We start from the raw sequence: 14,761 nt of genomic DNA, 5'->3' as shown, positions 1-14,761 counted from the left end.
CTTCATATATGAAAGTCTGGGTGGTGATTTTCTTACATTAAATACAGAATTCTCTATATTTCACACAGGAAAATCTTGGCCTTGGCTTTATTAAGATATGGAGAACCAGTATGGTATTGGAGTTGTTAGGTAGTTAGAATAGGGAAAAGGAGTCCAAAATGGCAGTGGCTAAAAGACAAGGAAGGGAAAAGCCCGCAATAATAGAACAGAGGAAGGTCAAAGAAAGGTCTGAGGACCAGAGTGAGGACTTCAGGTAGAACAGCACTCCTGACTAAGGCCAATTTGCATAGGGCAGGCTCAAGGGGGGGAAAAAAAAAAAAACATATAAAAAGAGGAGCCAAAGGGCGCACTCTCTCTCTCTCTCCTGTGCGCTGGGGCACTCTTCTCTTCGCATCTTTAGATCGGCATGCCCTCAGGCCTTGAAGATGAATTTTCCTGCTATCTTCTAAATAAAATAGAGCTGTAACACTGGATTTATCTAAGAGCTATAACACGGTCTGTCCAAGATCCGAGAGCTGTGACAAGCCAAGGGCTATAATGTCCATCACCCCAAATCTTTGTTGTGATGAGACAAAAACCTAAGGAGCATACACTCGCCTGACATCTATGGTGCCGTGATTCGGGTTTAACCTGGCTGGAACAACCTCCGCGTGAAGAGGCCAAGCACAGCAGGAACCCAACTCAGTGAAAGCTCCCACAGTAGAAGCGGAAGGTGAAGAAAACCCAGCACAAGAAAAGTGACAAGAGGCCCATCATGCTGGAGATAGGGACCGTGAAAAACGAACTCAGCAGAAAGCTCACGCAGCTCAGTCTCAGATTCCAGAAGACCTCTGGTTAAGGTAGGAGGTCCTCGCTCCTATGGCTGGAAGGACATACCTAACAAAATCTTAATTCCTTTATAATCTCTCGTTTCTTGTTTCCTTGATACCCCTGCGAACAGGTGGGCGGCAGTGGGCACAATTGAGGGACTCTGGAGAGGCTACTCTTCAGTATGTCCCAAAGGCACTATCTGCTGGGCCCCAGTAGCTGTTACCTAAGCCGGTGGGTGTTCTTCTGTCCTTACTCTTCTCTGTGCCGAGAATCAAACCAATGAAAACTGTGAGCACAGGTCAGGAATTTAGCAGGTTTTCCAGCAGGCTATGAAGGGGATTCCTTGGCACGTTTTTCCCGCTGCTTTTTCCTCCTGTCCTTCAGCTCTATCCTGGGACTTGAGCCAGGCCAAAAAGTAAGAGGTGGATTTGTTAGGATTCAGAGAGAGAAGCCATGCTTCAGGGTGTGGGCCATTGCTGAGGGCAAGGGCTCCGGCCATGGAATGCGGCCTGGCTAGGTTTTCGAGGGGGGTTAATTCATATGCTAATGAGTGGGATTGGAATGAAAACTGACCTTTTCCAGTCCTGTGGCCACTGCTGAGTTTTCCAAATTTGCTGGCATATTGAGTGCAGCACTTTCACAGCCTCATCTTTCAGGATTTGAAATAGCTCAACTGGAATTCCATCAGCTCCACTAGCTTTGTTCATAGTGATACTTTCTAAGGCCCACTTGACTTCACATTCCAGGATATCTGGCTCTAGGTGAGTGGTCACACTATTGTGATTATCTTGGTTGTGAAGATCTTTTTGTACAGTTCTGCTGTGTATTCTTGCCGCCTCTTCTTAATATCTTCTGCTTCTGTTAGGTCCATACCATTTCTGGCCTTTATCGAGCCCATCTTTGCATGAAATGTTCCCTTGGTATCTCTAATTTTCTTGAAGAGATCTCTAGTGTTTCCCATTCTATTGTTTTCCTCTATTTCTTTGCATTGATCGCTGAGGAAGGATTTCTTATTCCAGGCAAATTTGGCCTTGGAATACAGCATGAAGCAGGGCAAAGGCTAATAGAGTTTTGCCAAGAGAACCCACTGGTCATAGTAAACACCCTCTTCCAACAACACAAGAGAAGGCTCTACACATGGCCATCACCAGATAGTCAACATAGAAATCAGATTGATTATATTCTTTGCAGCCAAAGATGGAGAAGCTCTATACAGTCAGCAAAAACAAGAGTGGGAGCTGACTGTGGCTCAGATCATGAACTCCATATTGCCAAATTCAGACTTAAATTGAAGAAAGTGGGGAAAACCACTAGACCATTCAGATATGACCTAAATCAAATCCCTTATGCTTATACAGTGGAAGTGAGAAATAGATTTAAGGGCTTAGATCTGATAGATAGAGTGCCTGATGAACTATGGATGGAGGTTCCTGACATTGTACAGGAGACAGGGATCAAGACCATCCCCAAGGAAAAGAAATGCAAAAAAGCAAAATGGCTGTCTGAGGAGGCCTTACAAATAGCTGTGAAAAGAAGAGAAGCGAAAAGCAAAGGAGAAAAGGAAATATGTAAGCATGTGAATGCAGAGTTCCAAAGAATAGCAAGGAGAGATAAGAAAGCCTTCCTCAGTGATCAATGCAAAGAAATAGAGGAAAACAATAGAACGGGATAAGCTTACATCATGATATCTATTCCCATCCATGGTGGGCAAAGCAGCAATGAGTTAAGATTACAACCCCTTAATCCTACCCAGCACTGGTCACACTGGAGATCTTGGGGATGCCCAATTCCAGTCCGGGGGTCCCAGGAGGTCAACCTGCCTTGACCTGCCTAGGGATCTGGCCCTCGAAAGGTTGTCATGCCTCAACCTGCTCGGGGATCCACCAGTCCCAGGGGTCCCAGGAGGTCGTCATGCCTCGACCCGCCAGGGACCCAATTCTCGGGAGGCCGTCATGGCTCAACCTGCCCGGGGATTTGATCTCTAGGAGGCTGTCACTCCTCAGCCTGCCTGGGGATCTGCACCCTGACCCAGGGACGCCTGGCTCTCAGGTTGCAACAGTACTGGGTAGGATAAGCTTCAGAAAAACTCACCCCTAAGGAAGTCCACCCATGGAAAGTGAAGGAGGCCTATTAGTTCTTTTCTTTTCTTTTCCCTCCCTTTCATGACTGTCTTTCAGATGGGAAATAACCAATCCACTTCCCAGCAGATGCCCTTGAGATGCACCCTCAATAACTGGAAGCTGTTTGATCCTCTAACCCTGAGGAGGAGTCACTTAAAATTCTTTTGTGCCACTGCGTGGCCACAGTATCTACTGGGGGACGAGGAACACTGGCCTGAGGATGGGAGTTTAAATTACAATACCATCCTGCAGCTAAAATTATTCTGCAAAAGGCAAGGAAAATGGACAGAGATCCCCTATGTCCCAATTTTCTTTTAACTAAGAGATGTGAAGGAACTATGTCTTAAGTATGGGATTGTTGTATGCCCTAAAAGTGAGCCTACTAGGCAAAGGCAACCAAGAAAATGAGCCCCCCTGTGAAGGCTCACCTCCCACAGCTCCTGAGTTGTCTGGTGCTCCTTCCTTGTATCCAAACATGCCCTCATATCTGGGAGCACCCCCTCCACAAAAGCCAGCTCGAGTATGTCCCTTAGTTGAAACTGGAGGAGAATTCGGACCAACCTAGGTCCATAAGCCCTTCTCCCTCTTAGAACTAAGACAGATCAAACAAGACCTGGGAAGCTATATAGATGACCCAGGCAAATATATAGATACGTTCCAACATATCACCTTGGCCTTTGACTTGATGTGGAAAGACATCATGTTCATATTTAGTCAAACTTTATCTGACCCTGAACATACTAGGGTCTTAAAGGAAACCCAAAGGTATGCAACAGGGCTTCACATGTCAAGTGATAGATACCCAGTAGGGGAAACTGCAGTCCCATCCTCCGATCCTAATTGGAATTATAATGACCCTGAGCACATCTGGGAAAGGGATCATTTTCTAATCTGTGTGAAAGCAGGACTAAAATCAGCCCAGTAAAAAGTAATCAGCTATGCCTGGGTCTCAGCAATAACTCAGGAGTCCAACGAGAACCCCATTGCCTTTCTGGAAAGGCTAAAAGAGGCCCTCCAAAAGTTTACCAATCTGGACTTAGACTCTTACGAGAGACAGGTGATTTTAAAGGACAAATTCCTGTCCCAATGTGCATCAGATATCAGAATTAAGTTACAACAGTTACAGCAGCAGGACCTTGCTGACTCTTTAGATGAGATGATCCAGACAGCCACCAATACCTTTTATAACAGAGAAGAGGACAAGGAGGCCAAGGCCCAGGAGAGGGAGAGAAGGAAAGAGACAAGGCCATGCCCAGATGCTGGCTGCCCTCCAGAGAAGCCCTATGGCACACCCCGATTCCTTGAAAGACAAGGCGCGAGGCAAATGCCTAATCTGTAGACAGGTGGGGCATTGGGCCAAAGAGTGTCCAAACCATGACAAGTCTCCTAAAACGGCTTGCCACAAATGCCATCAACTGGGACATTGGGCGGCACTCTGCCCTTGGGACCCAAGAGCCTCAAGGTCAAGTGCCAAGCCTTCCCTCATGATGGTTCAAGAGGACTGAAGTGGCCTGCTCCAGCCAGCCCGTCTGTCACAGATAATCATCACGGGGCTGGAGCCAAGGGTGCAACTGGATGTAGCAGGTAGGTCCGAGAATTTCTTGGTTGACACAGGGGCTACCTACTCTGTCTTGATCTCCTACTCTGGAGCCTTCTCCTCCCAAACCTGTACCATTTTGGGTGCTACAGGAAAAGCAACTACTAAAAGATTCACCCGAGCACTTCTTTGTTGCTGGGATGGACAAATATTTTCCCACCAGTTTCTGGTGGTCCCTGAGTGTCCTTTTCCCTTATTCAGAAGAGATATACTCACTAAATTGGGGACCACCCTTGTGGTGGGAAGTTTTTCAGCCCCTAGAGCTCTACAGCTCTTGGTTGCTACTGAAGAACCCATTACACCTTCTTCAATAGAGAGGCACCCAAAACTATGGGAAGACGAAATTAACCCCCAGGTGTGGGACCAGGGAATTTCTGGATGAGCCCACCAAGCTGAACCGGTCATCATTGTCCTCTGAGATCCCACTCGGTTTCCTAACTGGAAACAGTATCCCCTCAAAAGAGAGGCTTGGGAGGGACTACAGCCTTTAATAAATAAATTTCTTGGTTGTGGGCTATTGGTCCCCACCAATTTGCCATGTAACACCCCATCCTCTCAGTAAAGAAAAAAGACGGAACCCGGTGAATGGTTCAAGATCTCTGGATCATAAATGAAGCTGTAGTCCCCCTCCATGCCACAGTACCCAATCCCTATGTAATCTTGGAAGAAATCCCACCCAGTGCCAAGTGGTTTACAGTCTTGGATCTCAAAGATGCATTTTTTGCATACCATTGGCTAAAGAATCCCAGTATCTTTTTGACTTTGAGTGGGAGGCCCCAGGAGAAAAACACCAACAGATGACTTGGACAGTATTACCTCAGGGGTTCAGAGATAGCCCCCACTTGTTTGGACAGGCCCTTAGCCAGGATCTCCTAGATCTGGACCTGGGACCTAATGGGAAAATATTACAATACATAGATGACCTACTAATCTGCTCTCCAGATGAGAAAAATGCCAAACAACATGTAATTCAGGTTCTAAACTTTTTGGCAGAAAGGGGATATAAAGTCTCACATGCTAAGGCACTGTTGGTTGAGACAAAGGTCACTTGCCTGGGAGTTCAGATTACACATGGGTCCAGGAGGCTGTCCTCTGATCGCGTACAAGGAATCCTCCAGTTGCCCTCCCCCACGACTCGAAAACAATTGCGAGCTTTCCTGGGGCTAACTGGATAGTGTAGAATCTGGATACCCAACTATGGTTTAATTGCCCAGCCCTTATATGAAAGCTTGAAGGGACGAGATGATTCAATCCCACTGATGTGGGGAACTCCTCAAAAGAAGGCAGAGGCTACACTAAACCAGGCCTTAACTCAGGCACCTGCCTTGAGGTTGACAGACCCAGAAAAAGCATTTCAACTTTATGTCCATGAAAGAGAGGTAATAGCCTTGGGAGTGTTAACTCAAAGGTTGGGATCTAAGCCCCAGCCTGTAGCTTACTTATCCAAGAGACTGGATCCAACCGCCCGAGGCTGGCCCCCCTGCCTTCGAAATCTTGCAGCTATTGCAATCATGATAGAAGATGCTTTAAAACTCTCCTTTGGGGGCAAACTTAACTATTTGTACCAGCCACCAAGTAAAACAACTCCTAAATGGGAGAGGCCATTTATGGATGTCTGATCAAAGAATCCTCAGATATCAAGTAATGCTGATGGAAAATCCAGGCCTCACTATATCCCCTTGTGAGGTTCTTAACCCAGCCACCCTCCTGCCTACCCCTGAGGGCGCTCTCCCCTTTCATTCTTGTCTAGATACCTCGGACCACTGGACAAAACCCTGAGAGAGATTGTCAGAAGATCCTCTGACCAATCCTGGGGAAATCTGGTACACTGATGGAAGCAGCTTTGTCTTAGATGGAAAAAGAAGAGCTGGGTATGCAATAGTCTCCAATTTTGAGACCATAGAGGCTAAGCCTCTGCCACGAGGTACTTCAGCCCAATTAGCTGAGCTCATAGCCCTGATTCGAGCTTTAGAGCTGGGAAAAGGAAAAAGAATAGCCATTTACACGGACTCCAAGTATGCCTTTCTGATGCTACATGCACATGCGGCTATTTGGAAAGAAAGGGGCCACTTGACCACCCGAGGGTCCCCAACCAAATATGGTGATCATATTCTTAGACTCTTGGAGGCAGTCCATCTGCCCACTGAGGTTTCAGTCTCCCACTGTAAAGGACACGAAAAAGGGAGCACAGAAGTGGCACGAGGGAACCAAGCAGCTGATCAAGCAGCTAAGAGAGCAGCATTACAGAACCATGACCTAATAGGGATTGCCACCTTAGTTTCACAGAATAATTTGCCAGAAACTCCTTCATATACTGAAGGTAAGACTCTTAAAGCTAAGAGTGAGGACTTTCAAGATCATATGGGGTGGTTCCAAAAGGAGGGATTCCTTTTTCTGCCTGGGAACCTCCAATGGAAGTTGGTTAACTCCTTACATGCCACCACTCATTTAGGGGAAAAGGCCCTCCAAAAATTACTTGAAAGGTCCTTCAGAGGAACAGGCCTCCAAACAACTATAAGGCAAGTGGTCTCCTCTTGTCCCACTTGCCAATTAAGCAACCCCCAAGGAGCTCAAAGACCCCAGCTGGCCCAGCCCATCCAATGAAGTAGGACATATCCAGGAGAGGACTGGCAGATGGACTTCACCCAGATGCCAGTTTCTCAAGGGTATAAATACCTATTAGTCATGATAGATACATTCACAGGATGGACTGAAGGCTTTCCCACCCAGACTGAGAAGGCTGAAGAGGTGGTGAAAAAACTGCTCCATGAAATCATTCCAAAACTTGATCTGCCCAGGTCATTACAAAGTGACAATGGGACATCATTTACTTCTAAGGTCACCCAAGCGGTCTCTAAAGCATTCAGTTCAGTTCAGTTCAGTCGCTCAGTCGTGTCCGACTCTTTGCGACCCCATGAATCACAGCACGCCAGGCCTCCCTGTCCATCACCAACTCCCGGAGTTCACTCAGACTCACGTCCATCGAGTCAGTGATGCCATCCAGCCATCTCATCCTCTGTCATCCCCTTCTCCTCCTGCCCCCAATCCCTCCCAGCATCAGAGTCTTTGCCAATGAGTCAACTCTTCGCATGAGGAGGCCAAAGTACTGGAGTTTTAGCTTTAGCATTATTCCTTCCAAAGAAATCCTAGGGCTGATCTCCTTCAGAATGGACTGGTTGGATCTCCTTGCAGTCCAAGGGACTCTCAAGAGTCTTCTCCAACACCATAGTCCAAAAGCATCAATTCTTCGGCGCTCAGCTTTCTTCACAGTCCAACTCTCACATCCATACATGACCACGGGAAAAACCATAGCCTTCACTAGATGGACCTTTGTTGGCAATGTCTCTGCTTTTGAATATGCTATCTAGGTTGGTCATAACTTTTCTTCCAAGGAGTAAGTGTCTTTTAATTTCATGGCTGCGATCACCATCTGCAGCGATTTTGGAGCCCCAAAAAATAAAGTCTGACACTGTTTCCACTGTTTCCCCAACTATTTGCCATGAAGTGATGGGGCCAGATGCCATGATCTTCGTTTTCTGAATGTTGAGCTTTAAGCCAACTTTTTCACTCTCCTCTTTCACTTTCATCAAGAGGCTTTTGAGTTCCTCTTCATTTTCTGCCATAAGGGTGGTGTCATCTGCATAGCTGAGGTTATTGATATTTCTCCCGGCAATCTTGATTCCAGTTTGTGCTTCTTCCAGCCCAGCGTTTCTCATGATGGACTCTGCATAGAAGTTAAATAAGCAGGGTGACATTATACAGCCTTGACATACTCCTTTTCCTATTTGGAACCAGTCTGTTGTTCCATGTCCAGTTCTAGCTGTTGCTTCCTGACTTGCATACAGGTTTCTCAAGAGGCACATCAGGTGGTTTGGTATTCCCATCTCTTTCAGAATTTTCCACAGTTTATTGTGATCCACACAGTCAAAGGCTTTGGCGTGGTCAATAAAGCAGAAATAGATGTTTTTCTAGAACCCTCTTGCTTTTTCAATGATCCAGCAGATTTTGGCAATTTGATCTCTGGTTCCTCTGCCTTTTCTAAAACCAGCTTGAACACGGTTCACATATTGCTGAAGCCTGGCTTGGATAATTTTGAGCATTACTTTACTAGTGTGTGAGATGAGAGCAATTGTGCAGTAGTTTGAGCATTCTTTGGCATTGCCTTTCTTTGAGATTTGAATGAAAACGGACCTTTTCCAGTCCTGTAGCCACTGCTGAGTTTTCCAAATTTGCTGGCATATTGAGTGCAGCACTTTCACAGCATCATCTTTGAGGATTTGAAATAGCTCAACTGGAATTCCATCACCTCCACTAGCTCTGTTCGTAGTGATGCTTTCTAAAGCATTGGGCATTACTTATTATCTCCATTGTGCCTGGAGGCCTCAGTCTTCAGGAAAGGAAGAAAGAGCCAACCAATTCCTAAAGTCAATGATAAAAATATAACCCAGGAGACGTCCCTGGGATGGAAGGAGGCTTTACCAATAGCTCTCCTCTGCACCCATATTGTCCCTAAGCAACAGGTTGGTCTTAGTCCTTATGAGATGCTATATGGGATACTGAGAGAGTCATTTCCTAGGCAGGTTGATAGGGAGTCTAGGGGTCCCCAAGGAGAGAGGGGTCTGGAATTCTCAAGGAGGAAGAAAGGACAAACTTTTTTTCTTTTTCCACATTCCTTAGGATTATATAACAATAATGTATCCTGCCTAAGGACAGTCTTTGGATTAAACCTTCTGTTATCTTAAAATGTAAATTATGGGAGTAGGTCTGATGAGGTCTTTACAACCTGCAGACATTCTTTGGATTCATTGGAGAGTATATAACTTCATTGTTAACACTAGCAAGCGGGTACTCTTTCTGCCCCCTTCTGATGCCTATGTCAGAAGCTTTCTCTATCTCCTTTATACTTTAATAAAACTTTATTACACAAAAGCTCTGAGTGATCAAGCCTCGTCTCTGGCCCCAGATTGAATTCTTCTCCTCCGGGGGCCAAGAATCCCAGTGTATTCGTGTGACTCAACAACAACCTTTCAATACCTTTAGTTTATGTCAATGACCTCTTCCTAGATCCAGAGGTTCAGACCCTCCAGTCTTATACAATGGCCATTGGGCAATTCCGACTGGAGACTGGATATACACTTGTGGGGTATGAACCAGGACCCAAAAGATTCTAAGGAGTCACCACTACATGCTCTAGGGACTCAAGTCCTAATTAAAGCCTGGAAAGATGGGCCCCAAAGGCTCAACTCCAGCCCACATGGAAGGGCCCCTACCCTGTAATACTTTCTACCCCCACAGCAGTCAAGGTACCAGGATATGACTCCTGGACTCACTACTTACTAGTCAAGCCATGGAAGAAAACAGAAGAGGACACTCAATACACCTTTGAGCCCCTGGGAGATCTCAGATACCTATTCAGAACTACAAACGAGTACCATTCTAATGAGCACCCCCAAAATCTGGTTTCTGGGGATAAGATTTCTCCGGATAGCTCTAAAGAGCCAACAGCTTGGCAGAGATTGTACTCCAAAACAGACAGGAGATAGATACTCTGATCCCTGTACACGGAGGGACTTGAGCCATCCTGGTGATGTGAATTTGGAATTGGCTAATGCCCCAACTAGTCCTTGTTATGCCATATTGATGCTGCTTATGATTGTTCCATGTACTGTCAATTGTCTAACCTGTTTTGTTTCTGCCCAGGTCAACCAGCTACAACATACAGTGCCAGTTCAACAAAGATATAAAACTACAGCCGACCATGAAAAATATCACTCACCCTTAGATGGAAATGGCTATAAGGACTCCGAGGCTTGAGAGTAACAAGAGGGGGAGGCCCAATACCCCTCGCAGTCCCAATTCAACAGGAAATAGCCAGAAAGACCTCGACGCCCCTATTCCCAAAGAATTGGGCCTCCCATCTCTTGATGGGGGAATGTTAGGTAGTTAGAATAGGGAAAAGGAGTCCAAAATGGCGGTGGCTAAAAGACAAGGAAGGGAAAAGCTCGTGAAAATAGAACAGAGGAAGGTCAAAGGAAGATCCGAGGACCAGAGTGAGGACTTCAGGTAGAACAGCACTCCTGACTAAGGCCAATTTGCTTAGGACAGGCCCAGGGGGAAGAAAAAAACATATAAGAAGAGGAGCCAAAGGGCTCTCTCTCTCCCCTCCCCTCCCCCCCCCCACCCCACCCCACGCACTGGGGCGCTCTTCTCTTCGAGTCTTTGGATCAGCATGCCCTCAAGCGTTGAAGATGGATTTTCCTTCTATCTTCTAAATAAAATAGAGCTGTAACACTGATTTTTCTAAGAGCTATAACAGGGTCCGTTCGAGACCTGAGAGCTATAACACGGTCTGTCCAAGACCCAAGAGCTGTGACACACTGAGGGGGCTTTAATGTTCGTCACTCAAAGTCTTTGTTGTGACAAGACCGAAACCGAGGAGCATACACTCCCCTGACAGAGTTGTCTCTTATTTCAAAAACGAAACTATGGGCACCACTGTTTCTTCATGAAATATGGAATTCTTTGTATTTCTCACACATACCAAGATAATTTTCTGCCATGAAATATGGAATTCTCTGTATTTCTTATTTCAAAATCTAGGTGCTAATACTCTTTCATAAAGTTGGGCTTCTCTATATTTCACATTTGAAGATCAGAATGGGGAATTTCCTATAAGAAATATGGAAATCTCTATATTTTGATTGAACCACTGGTTCTTTGGGTACTGAAACATGTTCTCTGTTATGTTTCTGTCCCTGTGCCTTGCACATGTGCATGTACAGGCGTGTGTTTGTATCACCTGTGTTTGTGGATGGGGCATGGTTCTGGGCCACTGCAGACACAGAGATGAGGGTCAAAGAACATGAGACATGGAACAAGAAGAAGAGAGGCACAAGGCATCCACAGCCTTGGGGAGACTGGCTCACGCATCTGTGTGGTGTCCATGCCCAGGACAGCAATGAAGGAAGGATGGCCAGGGACAGCTCCAGACAGTGGGTCTACAAATCTGCAATTACATAAATAGACATAAACAAGCTCACAATTTCTGCTGTGTCGTTTTGTCTGTTTGTGTTGTTAAGCAAGGGTAGAGGATTTAGGAGTCACCCAGAGTAGATCAAGTGGTTTAGGCCTTTAAAACCACTGCCTATGGAACCCTCTGACTGTGGAGCATTGGCTGCCATGGAAAAGGTAGGTATGGCTAAGGTAGGGAGAAGTCTGCCGGGAGCCACCACGGGAGATCCCACCCATAACAAAGGTCATGCAGAAGAGACCTGACAGGCAAAGGCAGATCAGGCCTCAAGGGACCCCCTGAATCTGCTCGAGTGTCTACCCCAAAACCAAAATCTGTCAACTGTTTATTATATTATGCCTTTCACCAACTCTTCTGACATTAGCAGGGGGCTATCCCTGACCACCTTTCTCTGGAAGAAGTCACCTTAGGGCTTTAGTTAATAAGTCTCCTGGGCATGAAAGGAATATTTCTATTTTAACCCCTCTGTTGGCATTCTAGCTTACCTGACAGGTTTATCCATACTCTTGCAATTAACACACATGATTGTTCACAACTCCCCAACCTTGAAAGGCACGGGAAGCCAAAGCATTCTAAAAGTCCTAATGAGCATAGAGCCCTTTAAGGGATGAAAAATTATTAGAATAGATAGTATTGGTAAAGGGCTTCATTATTGGGCCAGTGCTTGCTGCCAAGTTCCCATATCCCTTATCCATTGTGCACCTGGGAGTGCATTGGTTAACATAGTTGGAATGTAAGAAAAACAAGTAGCAGCCTTGGAATTAACCACATCAGACCTTTGAGCTAATTGGTTCTTTCTTTGTTGTAACCCACTGCACCTTTGCTCCGTGAGAATGTAACTCTGTTTAGTACTTTCTGAGGCTGGGAGAAATAAAGAAAAAACACTTCAAGGGAAAATAAGTTTTCTGGCTGAGCAGCCTTTATCAAAAAAGGGTCATAAAATGTCCACAGGCCTCCAAGGCCAGAAGATATTGTACACAACATTGTTTATGGGAAAGGTATGCAGAAAAAATCCTGGTTTTGATAAAGACAAAACAGATGTAATGTTTGGGCTGACTCTGTATGACTTTGCATCTTTCATTTCCCTCTATGTACAAGTCAAGGTATAAAAGGTCCTTTTGAAAATAAAGTTATGGGCCTCACTCACCGAAGCTTGGTTTCCCCGTGTTGTTCTTTTATTCCTTTTCCCTCCTTTTCTCTCTCTGTTCTTCTTTCAGGATGACTCCTTGGAACACGGGAGCTTTATTGGCTTTCTGTGTTAATCAAGGAAGATCAAGCCTCTGATCTCTCCGCTTTGCTATCCTTATCGCCTAGGCCATCATCCTGAGGGTACCCCTGGATCCTGCTGGGGCTGGACCCCAGCAAAAGTCAATTCCTAGGCAGGTTGATAAGAAGTCCAGGGGGCCCCCAAGGACAGAGGGGTCTGGAATTCTCAAGAAGGAGAAAAGGACAAACTTTTTTCCCCCCCTCTACATTCCTTAGGATTCTAGAACAATGATGTATCCCACTGGAGAACAGTCTCTGGAAAAAAACTTTCTGACTAATCCAGTTATCTTAAAATGTAAAATATGGGAATGGGTCTAGTAAGGTCTTTACAACCTCCTGGCATTCTTTTTGATTCACTGTAATAACTAACTAAAAGTATATAACTTCATTGCTAACACTAGTGGGGGGTACTCTTTCTGCCCCCCTTCTGATGTCTATGTCAGAAGCTTTCTCTATCCCTTTTATACTTTAATAAAACTCTATTACACAAAAGTTCTGAGTGATCAAGCCTCGTCTCTGGCCCTGGATTGAATTCTTCTCCTCCGGAGGCCAAGAATCCCGGTGTCGGTTGTGGTCCAGCAACAACCTTTCATCTTGGTCACTCGTCCAGGATTCTTCAGGACAAGGTAAGGATGCTTGGAACTCTAGTTCTTTGTTCTTCTAGCGAGCAAGTTTTCTGCTGTACTTTACTAACTCTACAGTGTGCTTGTGTGAATGAATGACATGCCCTACATGAAACAAGTGAGGAGCCCTTTTCTGCGGTTCCATGGTGACCTTATATGGCTTATGGCAGAAACCCGTTGGGGGTTTATACCGACCTGCCAATGCCAAGAGGCACCCAATGTCTCCTTCAGGAACTGACCAGAAATGGGCAAAGTGTGTGGACCGAACTCTCCTTTCTTGGTCAAACTTTCTGGTCTCATTGGCCATTTCATAACTTCTTGGGAATTAGAACTACTAACCTATCTGTCGGATCATAGACTTTCAAGGGACTTGTGATCTATGCTGTTACTGTGTACTGTTACTTAGGTCCCAAGCTTGGATTGGTAGTCAGGAAGTGCCTAGCCTTGCTAGGTGTTGAAAGTTCGGAAGCTAGATAGAGCTCTAGCTCCAAGAACATCTCTTAGGTTAAAGGTTACTCGGATTGGAAGTACAATGGGTTTCTTCCTGTGGTAATGCTAGCTCTTATGGACCAGAGGAGGCTATCCAGTGGATTTTGTCCCAACTCCTTATTCTTTCTGTGGAATCTGTGGGAATGAAATGGAAGGACTGACCCTAATAACTCGAGGACGAAAATCACTTTTTCCTCACTGGCCAGCCCTTCACCATCTCTTTTGCTATTGCTTATACTGGTGTGGTGACACTTGGAAGGAACATCTCAGTTTTATGTTTGTATCGGTCTTATTGTGGTCAGGAATATACTCAGGGTTGTGCACAGGCACTCAGGTGACAAATGTTCCCCCCAGTGGTCTTAGCTTGGGAGGCATTCTGGAAGGTTACTCTGCACCCTGGGTGGCATCAGAGGCAAGCAAGGTTTTATTGGTGAGGAACTGGACATCAGTCAGGGATGTCATCAGGTCTACCCCTGGTGCATCTCCAACCTGTCTCAGTGGTAGAACTGGGAGGGATGAGTACGGCATCCGCATTGGTAAGGGACAGACTGAGTCTGACCAGAGAAGGAAAGCTTTGGTGTAAAGTCTGTCTACAACCCCATCTAGAGTAGGGAGTGACCCCTCCAGTAGAAAGATGGCATTTGTCGTTTTTTACAGATGGGAGCTAACAATTCTAGCCTCACTCCTTTGAACTGTATCATGAAAAACTGGGATAAATTTGATCCCCAGAGCTTAAAGAAGACATGCCTGATCTTCCTATGTGATACTGAATGGCCACGATATCCATTGGAGGACAGCAAATGGTGGCCGGTTGGAGGGTCTCTTA

The sequence above is a fragment of the Bubalus kerabau genome, chromosome X (assembly GCF_029407905.1).
Source record: "Bubalus kerabau isolate K-KA32 ecotype Philippines breed swamp buffalo chromosome X, PCC_UOA_SB_1v2, whole genome shotgun sequence".
Taxonomy (NCBI): domain Eukaryota; kingdom Metazoa; phylum Chordata; class Mammalia; order Artiodactyla; family Bovidae; genus Bubalus; species Bubalus kerabau.
Note: the sequence above shows the minus strand (reverse complement) of the source record.